Source organism: Suncus etruscus, chromosome 12, assembly GCF_024139225.1.
Source record: "Suncus etruscus isolate mSunEtr1 chromosome 12, mSunEtr1.pri.cur, whole genome shotgun sequence".
NCBI lineage: Eukaryota > Metazoa > Chordata > Mammalia > Eulipotyphla > Soricidae > Suncus > Suncus etruscus.
This window is the reverse complement of record NC_064859.1, coordinates 42,565,669-42,579,792: the sequence shown is the minus strand read 5'-3', so window position 1 is coordinate 42,579,792 and position 14,124 is coordinate 42,565,669.

Here is a 14,124-nt window from a genome sequence, read left to right as displayed (position 1 = left end):
ATCTCCTAGGCCAAGGGAATTCCCTCTATAATATCCGCAATAGTTACTGTGCCTATGCAGGGGGGAAAAGAAAAGGGAAAAAAAGCACAAAACAATCATTTTTCCACATATTTATTTATTGATTGATCGATTTTTTAAGTCTTTATTTTGGTGTAAGATTGAAGTTGATGTCTCCAATATTATTTTATTTTATCTTATCTTATCTTTCTCTTTCTTTTTGCACTCAAACATAATTTGATTTCAGAACCGAGACTATTGTGTAGTGCTTGTCTTTATTGCTGTAGTACTCACTGGTTATTTAATTTGATATTTCTTTCTGTATTGTTGTGGTGTTTCAATTACCTTTTTCACATCCTCTCTCAAACTGAGGTTGGAAGCCTCCAGAGGGACTCTGCCCATTTTCAGCATATTTGACTTCTTTTTTTTTTCTCTTATTTTTTACCCCAATCTATTGCTTTTCTTTCCTTCAAACAAAACCACATACCTTGATTTATCTAGCTCTGCCTCTTAAATAGAGGGGAAAACAAGGGAGGGTTCCAGGACCAAACAGATATATGATAACTAATGGTAAGCCAGACAAAGAGGGGTCCACCTACTCTAGCAGGCGGGGGTGGGGGGGGTGGGGGGGATGATGGTGGAGTATATGGGTTGTAGAAAGGGAACTGGGATGGGGGGAGGACATATTTGGTGATGGGTATTCCCCTGATTCAATGTTAATATGTACCTAAAATACTACTGTGAAAGATATGTAAGCCATTATGAAAAAAAAAAAGTTAGTGGCTAGGGGCAGAGAAATAGTATGGAGGTAGGGCACTTGCCTTACATGCAGAAGGACGGTGGTTCGAATCCCAGCATCTCATATGGTCCTCTGAGTCTGCCAGGAGCGATTTCTGAGTGTAGAGCCAGGAGTAACTCCTGAGCACTGCCAGATGTGACCCCCTCCCCCCAAAAAAAAACAGAAAACCAAAATAAAAGTTAGTGGCTGGAGAGATATTATAGTGGGTAGAGTGTTTTCCTTGTATGCAGTTGACCAGGGTTCTATTCCCAGCAACCTATATGGTCCCCCGAGCAACATCCAGGAGTAACTCCTGAGTGCAGAGTCAGGAATTTTAACTCCTGAGCATCACTGAGTATGGCCCCAAAACAAAACAAAACAAAACTACAAATGTTAAAAGTCAAAACAAGTGCCTAATACTGCTCTGGCCCAACTTGTACCAAGTTGATATGACAGCCTGAAGAAGAGGAAACACCAAGAACTTGATCTAAGAGAAGGTCACCCTACCTCATCACCTAAAGGTAAAATGAAATCAGAAGACACACCATCCTTAGATCTGTGCAAAAATAAAGATCACTAAATACAGAAGACTGACTTTGACAACTTCGACTGAGCAGAACTTTTCCTGGGACCAAAAAAGAATGACCCTAGCCTAGGCTTCGGCCAAGGATTTGAACGAATCCCCAAGATCTCTAAGTCCAGAGGTTTGACTTTGACAACCGTGACTAAGCAGAACTTCTGGAACCATAAGGAAAGACTCTATCCTATGCTACATCCTAGGATCTGAGCAAAAAAACAAGATCACTAATTACAGAAGAATGACCACAACAACCGTGACTGAACAGAACTTCTGGAACCATAAAGAAAGATTATCCTAGATTTCCTTCTACGATCTCTGCAAATACCGGGATCTCTAATTACAGAGGACTGATTTTGACAGCTACATGAGTAGAATGTTTCCTGGCACTATAAAAAGACTTTAAGGTTCGACAATGAGCATGTTCGGAGCCTGTAGACGTTCCCATGACAGTATGCTTCAAGGGTGGAGAAACCCTGTATCTCCTAAGCCAAGGGAATTCCCTTTCTAATTTCCCCAACACTTACTGTACCTATGCAAAAAAAAAAAAAAAAAATGAAAACCTTGCCACAGTAGCACACCAGCCTCCCCCACTTTCTTTTTTTTATTTTTCTTCCTCTTGGTGGTGTTGTTTTGTTGCTGTTTTTTTTCTCCGTTGTTGTTGTGGTTTTTTTTGATGTTGCTTGTTTCGTTTTTGTTTTTGTTTTTTCTCTTTCTCCTTTTAAATCTATATTTATAGCTTCTAGACGGGCTTCTCCCAGTTTTTTTTTTCTCCAACAGAACCACAGAACTTGAATCATCTTGTTCTGCCTCAAAAATTGAGGGGAAAAAATAAAGTGGATGGTATCAGGAACAAACAATCGCATGAACATTAAATTGATCAGACCTAAACACCAAACCCAAGGTCAATGACAACAGAATCAAGATAACCCAATCTAAAACAAGCTATACACAGAGGGGACCTGTGACACTGGCAGTTCGTGGGGAGCCGGGGTGGGGGGTTGTGATACATGCTGGGAACAGTGGTGGAGGGAGGACAACACTGGTGGTAGAGTGGCCCTAATTTATTTTCACTATGTACCTTAAATATAACTGGAAGAAAAAAAATAACTAAATAAAATATAACTGGAAGACTTGTAATTTACATTTGTCACAATAAAAAATATTTTAAAAAATAAAACAAAGGGGGGCCGGGCGGTGGCGCTCGAGGTAAGGTGCCTGCCTTACCTGCGCTAGCCTAGGAGACGGACCGCGGTTCGATCCCCCGGCGTCCCATATGGTCCCCCAAGCCAGGAGCGACTTCTGAGCGCATAGCCAGGAGTAACCCCTGAGCGTCACCGGGTGTGGCCCAAAAACCAAAAAAAAAAAATTTAAAAAAAAAAAAAAAAAAAAAAATAAAACAAAGTCAAAACAATTTTAATGTGCAAAATATCAGTAAATGAAGTAAACAGTAATCAATTAGAAAATATTTTCATAACATTTATCAATGTAAAGCATATATAAACACATATACATGCCTGTTATAATAATAAATTACAAGTGATTTTGAAAATAATCTCAGTATATATAACAAAAGCCTACATATAGTATGCTGGAGACAACCTATACTGGCACATGAGATCTAATTGTCCTTGTTTCTGAACTTCATGTTTGGTGAGATATAGATTGAAATTAGATGGTGATATATAAACACCATGGAAAGTAATGAATGTTCAGATCATCTAAGTTTAATTCTGTTTTTTGTCATTTATCATCACAGATCTGTTTATTGCATATACTCTATGCCTATCCCTACTCAAGTTTACATCAAACAAAATATAAAAGTCATTTTCTTGACACTGGGGCAATAATACAATGGGTAGGGAACTTATATTGCATGTGGCCCCTGAGTTCAGTCGCCAAAACCTTATATAATTTCCTGAACACTATCAGGAGTGATCCCTGAGGGCAGTCAGGAGTAAGCACTGTGCAATGCCAGGTGTGGCCCAAAAACCGAAACCAAGAGAAATCTTTATCTTGAGGAATTTATAGAGACAGCAAAGAAGATATTCAATGGAAATCAAATGTCATTTAAAAATAAAAATTGTGTCCTTTGGAACAAAATGGCAATATCTTCAAGTTATTATGCTAAATTAGACAAGGAAGGAAGCGAAAGACAATTATCAGAGTTTTATTCATATATGCAATATGAATAGACTAGCAAACTAGCAAGAAACAAACTAGTAATAAGTAAACTAGAAAAAATAAAACAGCAAACAAACTCACAAGAAACAACATAACTAATTCAGAGGCTCAAAGAAAGCTTAGTGGTTAGCAAAGGAAATGGGAGGAGGATAGGAAGATGGGTCTAAGGTGTTTGTGGAGCCAGGGGTGGCAATGGCACTCTGGTATTGGGGCTGGTAACAACTAAGCACATACCCAAGTGTGACACTGAGCCATGCATTTACATAATATTGAAAACCAATGATAAGTCAATGGAAAAAATAAAGAACATGTAAATGTTTAAAAATATTCTAGCCCACAGAATGAAAACAAACAAGCCAAGAAGACCCTTCTGGTTTTTAAGTATTCTGTTTCAAATCAAGAGTCATTGAGTTGAATAGCAAATCTTCAGTCACTTGAATATCCTTGAAGAGACTGTATTAGACAAGATCAGAATGGGAAATTGGAACAATAGTTAGAGATAATTGCATCTTGTGCAGAACCAGACCACTCAGGCAACGGCCACCAAGCCCCAGAAGGGAGCATCAGCTGCACAGAACATCTCCAGAAGAGCTGCATTACCCTTACAGTCTGGCTTCTAGTCAGAATCAGACCTTGCTTACACAAGAGGGCTGAGATCCCAATGCAAATGGAATCATCTATCATGAGAAAAAAATAAAGCAAGAGGAATGATTTCTACATTTAAAAATGTGATCGAATGTTTAATAGTGAATTCAACATAATATATGCATTGCTTGTTCTAAAAATAAAACCCAAAAACTTCTATATTGTTTTAAATGCAATGTTCCCTTAATTTTATAATGTGACACTAATATTCTAGACAAACAATGGTGTAGATAGAGGGTTGTACAATAACAGAGAGGCTATATGGACTTTTCTTGTTTAGGAATCCAATAGAGATAGTTAACAAATGTGTTGAAGATGACCAATACAAGTTTTAAAAAATGCAATCCAAAGATTCCAAACAGCCATAATTAGAAAAATTAAGGGGGTATGTAAGGCTAGAGGACAGAATTATAAAGAAAAAACACAAAATAAAATAGTAAAAATCACTCACAAAAACATAACAAATTAAATGTCACTATTAATTGACAGGAGCATTCATTTTAATTTCAACTTTATATCCAACATATACTCCTAAAAGAAAGCAACATGAATATGAAAAGTAATAAATGAAAAAATTATGTAGGCCTGACTTCAGTTTCAAAAAATAGAATTTACTTATGATACATTCTGAAATCCCACTAAAAATGGTAATGTTTTAAGAACTAAACCCTATAAAATCTATAAAAACAGAAAATATTGGCTATAAATTTCTGGAAACTGTAAAGCCAGTGAGTTCTTGGTAATTGACTTAGGTGGCAGTGAGAATAGCAAGAAGTAGCATGACTCATATAGCAGTCTCAAAACACTTAAGACTTTTTGGTGACACCAGGGATCTTTGAAATAATGGGGGAAATAATGAAAATTATACTGTAAATAAAAAGACTGGCTGAAAGTATTTAAGAAGCAGTTCCCTAGATGCCATCTTAAGGCATTTTGAAGATTATGAGTAATATATGTAAAGCACATAGAGAATTGCCTGGCACAAAGCAAGTGCTCTCGATATGTTTGCTCATATTACTCCATAATAAGAAGCTAATAGATAATTCTATCCAAAGTGGAGAAGCGGCAATATTAGCATGCTATAGAGATGGAGAGAAATACTAAGCGAATGATCTAAAAGAATTTAAACTTGCTTTATCTAAAACGTGGGGAGGTGAGTGGGGAATAGGGTGTTAACAATTTTTATAGTAAGTATCACAGAATAGTTGTCTCTATAATTATGTTAAAAATAAAAACCCAAAATGGGAAGGAGTAAAAGGAAAGTCAGCAGGCATACTGGCAAATACTAATCAAAAGAAAGTGTCATAATGTTCATATAAGATAGAATGTAATTAATTTATGTAAGAGGGACAAGGAGGAAACATTGCAAATGACTAACTTATAATGCAGCAGGTCCTCGAATAATGTCATTATGTTTGACTTTTTTTTTGTAATGTTAATTAGGAAAACAATCCAGCCTACAATTAAAGAGAAAATGAATCCAGGACTAACTTTTATGTTACACATTTATTTTCTGAAAGTAGCCATTTTCAAAAATCTATCCAGGACATTGAGATGTCGTTGGACTTTTGAACCTTGTGGCTAGCTGCAGAGCTGCAATGGGAAATTGATATCTTATTCAAAGAAAAAATAAGATATAAATCATTTGAACAATACAATCATTTGAGCATGTACAAGATTTTTGGTAAAACATTTACAATATCCTGCACCCAACAAGACTTTCAATAACATGTGGAATATTTACAAAAATTTTGATCAATCCCTGGGTTACACAAAGGATTAAGGAAGGAAAAAGAATTTAAAATTTTAATTGAAGGGCTGGAGAAATAGTTCAGAGGTTAAGGCACTTAACCTTGAGCATAGTCAACTCTAGTTTGACCTCCAGCACCATGGTCCCCTGAACTGTCAGGAAAGATCTCTGAGTACAAGACCAGGAGCAAGCCCTGCTAATCCTGAGTAGCCAAGAGTAGCCCCACATAATAAAAAAATTAAATGAAATTTTAAAAATAACAAAATTTCTGTTGACACAATCTGCACTCATGTCCATAAGGCAACTGAATTTCACATTTCAAATTTTTTAATTTAAGAAATTTAAGACTTATGAAAAACTTGAGGGACATGTTCTCAAAAAATTCATAGACCAAAATAAAATAATAATAGGAATTACTGAATACCCAGGAGATAAGTGAAAGTTTTCTGTGCCAAATGCTTCTAGGTTATGTAACATTTTGTGCTTTACTGTGCATATAAGTAGACATATAAAATGTTTGTTTACTTTGCCCTATTCATTAATTTTTATTTCTTTTCATTGAACCCATGGAAAAAGTCATAAATACTTGTCTTTTTATGTTTCACTTATTTCTATGCATATTCTTTTCAATCTATTTCATCTTTCTCTGAATAGCAAAACTTCATCTTATATAACTAAACAGTATTTAGGATATTTCCATTGTAGAAATATACCCCATCTTTTATATCTAATCATCTATTGATAGGGACTTTAATTATTTTCATATTTTAGCTATTATAATGACATGAGAATAATAATGGTTTGACTTCTTGTTTTGATGTTTCATGTTCTTTAGATAGATACTCAGAACTGGTATTGCTAAATCACATAGCAGCTCTCTTTTGCTATTTGGGTATATTCAATATTCATGCTATTTTGCTCATTCTCCAGATGGGGTCAACCATCTCAAACCTTGCTCAGTCCTTTCTATACCTGGGTCCTAATAGTGACACACCCATATACAAGCACTAGTTCCTTCACTTACTCAGAATGACTCTGGGTGTGGGGTCTTTGTGTCATTTTGCAAGAAACATTAGTGGAATCATGTTTTCAAATGTGACCTGTAAAACATAAAAACAATCCCGCTTATGGATCATCTCGTGATTTAGCTAGCCAGGTGATTTATACCATGATATAAACTAAATGCCTAAGAGAGGTACCCCAGAGGGGAGAGTTTGCTACTTATACAGGAAGTACCACAAGAAATTGTAGACTTGATACCAGATGCATCTTAATATTTGCAGTGAATATTTTCATTCAAAAATATTAAAGGACTCAGAAATCCAGTTCATGTTCTGATGGATGAGCCTTGAACTGTCCCATACACATTTCTAGTCCTGCCAGACCTCCCAGGGTCTGGAGTGCTTTTTTGTGTTGGCATTGTTGGCATTCGCACTAGACCACCAAACGGATCCCTTAGCTTGAACTGAAAGTCCAGGTTTTTTTCAGGTAACAGACAAGTGCAGGAGGAAGGATATAAGTCACTTCTCCCTCTCTAAAGGCAGAAAAAGTGCCATATTCTTGCAAGTAAACTGGAGCCTGTGGTTGCTCAGTGTAATAGGAATACTAGATAGGAAGTTGCCACAGTAGGAGACAAAATGGGAAATGCATGTTTACAGAACTGCCAAAGTAGAAGCATACAGTGCCCCCATGTGGAAAAAAATATTTACAAAATATTTAACGTTTGTTAGGGATAACTTTATTTTATTGGGGGGCAATTTAATGCAGCACCCAGAAGAGCTCAGGGGCTAATCCAAATTCTGTGTTTAGGAAAGAGTGACCCTGGATGGTGCTTGAAGGACCTTGTATAAATGTTAAGAACTAGGAACACAGCAAATGTCTTACCTTCTGTACTATCTCCCTGACCTCCCAAATAAAAGAGTGTTTTTAAAGAAAGTAAAGAAAGAGTGACCCTGGATGGTGCTTGAAGGACCTTGTATAAATGTTAAGAACTAGGAACACAGCAAATGTCTTACCTTCTGTACTATCTCCCTGACCTCCCAAATAAAAGAGTGTTTTTAAAGAAATTAAACTCTTATAGGCAACCCTGCTGCTGATTGTTCAGAATTATCCAAGAAGCCAGTTATATGTATACATCAAAAATAGTTTACTAATTCTCCACAGACCACAATTGCTGAAACTTTGATGTCAAATATGGCACAATCAAGAATTATATGAAAGAAGTAATGGTTAAATTTATCACATAAAATTTAAGCCCAGTATGCATTCAAAATTAAATAGATTCAGGTTCAGAGACAGTATGGTGGGTAAGACACTTTACATCTGGCTGAGACTGTTTCAACAACCCCAGCACCACTTTAGGTTCTTTTAATAGATCCCATTGCCAAGTGCAGGTCCTGAACACTTCCAGGTATGTTCATCAAGACCCCTAAAATTTTTTATCATAATTTTTATTGTGACCAAAGAGTGAATAACTAATCTTTCACAGTAGTATTTAAGGTACATAGTGACAATGAATCAGGGCCATTCCCACCACCAGGGTTGTCCTCCCTCCACCCCTTTTCCCAGCATATGTCCCATATCTCCCCTATGTCCCCTGGAGTTCTCGTGAAACTGTTGCCTTCTGTGTATAGCTTTTTGTAGATAGAAGACCCCTAAATTTTAATATAATCTTTAACAATTAGATAAAATATCTTAGTATAATCAAATGTAACATCGTATCTAGTTCATAGGAAATCCGTATTCCTAATCCCATTAAATAAGATAATTTTTCAAGACATTTGGAGACCCCAGATCTAAATTGCTAAAGGTATCTATTTTCTAGTGTGAGCCCATGAATCCTACACAATTGCTTATCTTTCCCTGGGCACCTAGCACACACAACCAAGTCTTTTCAGATATAAGAACAAGTTGTAGAGCCATTTTTTTCTCCATAAGTCAGTAGGTACTTATGTAAGTATCCAGTCTGGGTTGGTAAACACCCACTCCTGATAAAGCAATTATAACAATCTGCATTGGACAAACTGCTTAGTTCCATTCAACCTCACCATTCACCCTCAGATATTCTTAATCCATAAGGGTTTATCAGCTTAAACTGTTCTGAAATACAACTTCTTTCTCAATATTATTTCTCCTTTATCCTTCCCAATAGGAATTCTCAGTATGGAACCTCACTTTCTTTTATTCCTTTTTCTTTTTCTTTTCTTCTTTTTTATTTTTGGGCCATACTCAATGGCGCTCCAGGCTTACTTCAAGCTCTGTGCTCAGAAATCACTCCTGGCAAGCTCGGGGGACCATAAGGAATGCCAGGGATCAAACTCGGGTCCATCCAGGTTGGCCAAGTGCAAGGCAAATGCCCTACAGCTGTGCTATCGCTCAGGCCCCAAGGGCCCTCACTTTCTGCTTCAAGAGCAATTCTATTAACATTTGGTAGAGCTTATTCGCTATGACAGCCACAGCACCCACAAGCTTGTTAGAAATGCATAGTGGCAGTTCTACCATAGAACTCGGAATACAGCCTCTGTGGTTGCAGAGGTTAAACAGATCACCTCTGTGGCCTGTATTTTAATAAACCCTTCTCCAAGTGATTCCGATGCACATTCAAGGTTTTTGCTTGTGTTTTCCAGTGAGATAATTAGAATATAAAATTGAATTAGTTATAGACATGTAATGTGAACTATTATGTTGATATATTGTGAGATGATTGCTGCAATAAATTCTTCATCCATCACTACATATATTTTATAAATTCCTTCCTCCTATGATGAGAACTTTCAAGATCTACTCTCTGACAAACTATTTATATGGATATATAATGGCCCTTCCTCTTATTCCATTCACAGAAGTATTCCACATCTTTTCTTTCTTCTCTGCATGTCAATTTTAAAATCTACAAAACAAAGATAATAATGCTGACAATAAGTTTGTGAATATTAGTAAGTTATTTTTAATAAACTATATGTACAGGGGTCATGGATGTTTTGGGTATAGAGTAAATCACATATGTAAAAGCTTGGTTGCCATCCCCAACACCATAAATGTAAATAAATAAAAACAGCTTAACTGGTAACTTAAAGTGCTCAGCCCAAGTAATAACAACAGAGGGAAAGAAAGGAGTAATATTTTCTTATATTGGTTTATGGGCCACACCCACTTGTGCTCAGGGCTTATTCCTGATTCTGTGTTCAGGGATATGTCTACTAAAGCTAAGGAAGACTACATAGGGTTCTGGGGACCACGACTGGATTGTCAGCATGTGAAGCAGATGGTCTATTCACTACTATTACTCTGGCCTCAGAAGAACATTTTATTTTTTATTAATATATTTATTTACACACCTCGATTACAAACATGATTGTGGTTGGGTTTCAGTCATGTAAGGAACACCCCCCTTCACCAGTGCAATATTCCCATCACCAATGTCCCAAATCTCCCTCCTCCCCACCCCACCCCCGCCTGTACCCAGAGACAGGCTTTCTACTTCCCTCATTCATTCACATTGTTATGATAGTTCTCAATGTAGTTATTCCTCTAACTGCACTCATCACTTTTTGTGGTGAGCTTCATGTAGTGAGCTGGAACTTCCAGCCTTCCTCTTTTATATCTCTGAAAATTATTCCAAGAATGTCTTTTATGTTTCTTAAAATCCACAGATGAGTGAGACTATTCTGCGTATGGGACCCAGAAAAAGAGGATAAGTGCTTAGAGTGCCTGCTTGTAAGCACAGTGACAAATCCCTAGAGCTCTACCTGCACCAAGAAGAATACTGAAGACTCTGCTATTTGAGTCTAGCAGCTCTGCTAGCTCCAGTACTAAGCACTGCAAGCAATTTTCTGCCACACTGCCATGGGATGATACATTTAAGCACTGCAAATAAGGAGTGCCACCTCCAGAAAGGATCATTGTAAAAAAAAAAAAAAAGTATGCTACTGCCATGCCCAGAAAGTGTGATCTCTGATAAGTGGGTGTAAAGGTACCAAGCATCTTCACCTTCTGAGAGCACCACAGCCATCACTTATCTTAAATAAGAGGGCAAATTCTGGTGAGCACCACAACTAGGGTCCCTGAACAATAAGGAAGGAAAGAGAATGTGTGCAAAGAAATAAAAGGGAAAAAATTTTAAGAAAAAAATTGAATTCTAGAAATAAAAAAATAAATAACAAATGAATACATATTTGTAAAGTTTAAAAAGAATAGCTGTGGGGAGCCAGAGAAATAGATAGAGCTGAGACTTGCTCACTTCCCAGAGCATCACCAGAAGTGAGCACAGAATAAGAAGTAGCCCCTGAGCAGTGGCATAACCACCATATTTGTGAAAAAAAAAATCTACACACCATAAAATGAATATCTCAACTTCAATGATTTTTAGCATATTCAAAGTTTTACATCCATCCCAATGATCTAACCTTAAAACATTTAAATCATGCCAAAAAGAATCCCAGTTACTTCCCATTTCCCTCTCTTTTCATTCTTGACAATCCTTCATCTATCTCAAGTCTCCATAGATTTGACTATTGTGCACATTACGTAGAAGGGGAATCATACATTACTTGCTTTTACATGACTGGCTTCTTTCACTTAGCACAATATTTTCACTGTTTAATTTGGAAAGCTTTTAGAGCAGTCTCTGGCACATGCTAAGTAGGCTGTGAGAATTGCTGTTTGCAATTATTTTTTCCCTAGATTTATGCTTTCCTAAGGACAAAGTCCCAACACTTTTCATATTCTGGAGACTCAAGTAATGGTTCTGTTTTCATCCTTCAATCTGGTCGTGCCCTCCAGACAGAAACTACCAGAAACACACCTGCAGTTGAGCAAGTTAGATGTTTTCTCTCTATGCAAAGGTATATGCTGAGAAACTGTGGGAGCTCAGCAAGAAAGAGTTAGGAAATAGGTTTGGAACTTGTCTTAACAGACTGGGGGAGAGAAGAGAGATATAAGTCAGAGGGATAAGCACAATCATGGACTGCTGTCACTCAACTTTGGTATTTAGTTAAAGAAAAAAGAATAAGGGCATGGACAATATCTAGCAGAGACAAATGTTTGATCTTTGAATGCAAAACTGAGTTTATGGCGCAGAGGGTGGGGGAGAAGGCAGACTAGGTAACAGGAGACAGTGGAGGAAAGTCATGAGCCCTTCAGAGTGGTAAAGAAGTGGTCACCTATAGATTACAACCATGAAATGGTCAACAATATTTTACCTAAGTGATAAGCACTTTTAAAAATTGGAGACAGGGGCCGGAGAGATAGCATGGAGGTAAGGTGTTTGCCTTGCATGCAGAAGGATGGTGGTTTGAATCCCGGCATTCCATATAGTCCCCTGAGACTGCCAGGAGCGATTTCTGAGCATAGAGCCAGAAGTAACCCCTGAGTGCTGCCGGGTGTGACCCAAAAACCAAAAAAACATTAAAAAAATAAAAGGAAACAAAAGAAAAGAATGAAAGAATGCATGGTTGTACTAGATTGGATGCAAAAGCAATTCTAATTGGACCTCAAGAAATAAGTTCTGGAACAAAGACGAGATAATGCTATAGTTACAAAATAATCAGTTACCACTAATTTCTGCCAAAGCTTTGGTCCTTTCTGTGACTTGAAATACTAGTCACAGACTTGATAGCAGAGAAGTCTTGTTTTTGTCTTGATTCATAATAGGACAAAATGGCTTTGGTGATGCTACTCTACAAATGTTTACAGTCAAGAACATTCTTTACTAAATGTGTTAGGTCAACTCTTAGGACTTCTCAACTCAAGAGGAATAGACTAGCTTGTTTTAGCAGTTCCTCTTCTTGGCCAAGAACAGATATCTTTAGTATCCAGATTTTTATCATTGCTGACACACACCAAGATCAAAGGATATCCAAATTATCAGCCACAGTTGAATCAAGTTTAATTCCTCCACCCTGATATCACACATTGAACTTTTTCAAACATCTTATATAATGATGGCTATTCTGGATGAAATATATTAAAATGCCAAAAAAAATCTAAAAACGCTAATTATTCATCTATGTAATAAGTCTCAAAGCCAAGAGTCTATAATATAAAACTAAGGCAATGAAAATATGTTCAGACTCTAACTGAGCCTAATTTAGAAAACAGTAGCTTCTCCTTTTAATTTAGTTACAAAATTATCATGAATCTAGAGAGAGATTACAATATCAAGGATGCTTGCTTTGCACATGACCAAGCCAGGTGCCATCCTCTGAAGTCATATGGTCACATGAGTGACTAAGAGTGACCCCTGATCAAGTAAGCCCTAAGCACCATTGGGTATGGCCTAAAAAACAACAACAAAATTATCTACTTTCCATTATACAAATACACTGAAAAAAATACCATTATAGTATAACTTTCCCTCACTAGCTAAGAATATTCTTAACATTATGTCATATCTATGTTAAGTCCACCTAAGGAATTTAAATTTAAACTGGTTGATTGGGGCTTCCAGAGGCAAAGTTAAATAAAGAGAAAGTTTTCACATTCTTTTCCAATTGCCCATTTTTTTTCTCTTTAACTATGGGAACTGTAGCCATTAGAGTGCATAACGAAGTTTAGTTTCCTACAGGGAATTTTGCCAAGTATACTGTGCTTGCCTCTGTATTTATAGGTTTCTGGCATTTAAAAACAAAGTGATATCTTGGCACTTTAAACTTTCTTAAAAACCTCTATCCAGGACCAAAGTAATAGTACATCACATAGGGTGCTTGCTTTGCACAGGACCTTTGACCCAGGTTCGATCCTTGACACCCCATATGGTTCCAAATACTGCTAGAAGTGACCCCTTAGTGCAGAGTAAACAGTAAGCCCTAAGCACTTCTGGGAGTGTCCCCCAAAATGACAACAAAAAGTTAGGGGCTTGGGAGATTGTATACCAGATAAGGCATTTTCCTTGCACTCAGCCAACCTGGGCTCAATCCCAGGCACCCTATATTATCCCCCATATTGACACTGATAGGCAAGGCCCCAAAACCAAAACAAAACAACCATAATCCTCTCTATCAAGTATCTTGAATACACAGGTTAAGAAGGTGTGTGAACAACATGAGTGTTTCACCTGAGCAGTACTTTTGCTGCTTTAATAATTTATCATTTATAAAGGAACATTATATAAAGAGTGTCTGTATACATTAGTCAAACAGGAACAAGATAAATTATTTTTTCAATCGAAAAGTTTCCTTCAGTTAAGTTAAACAG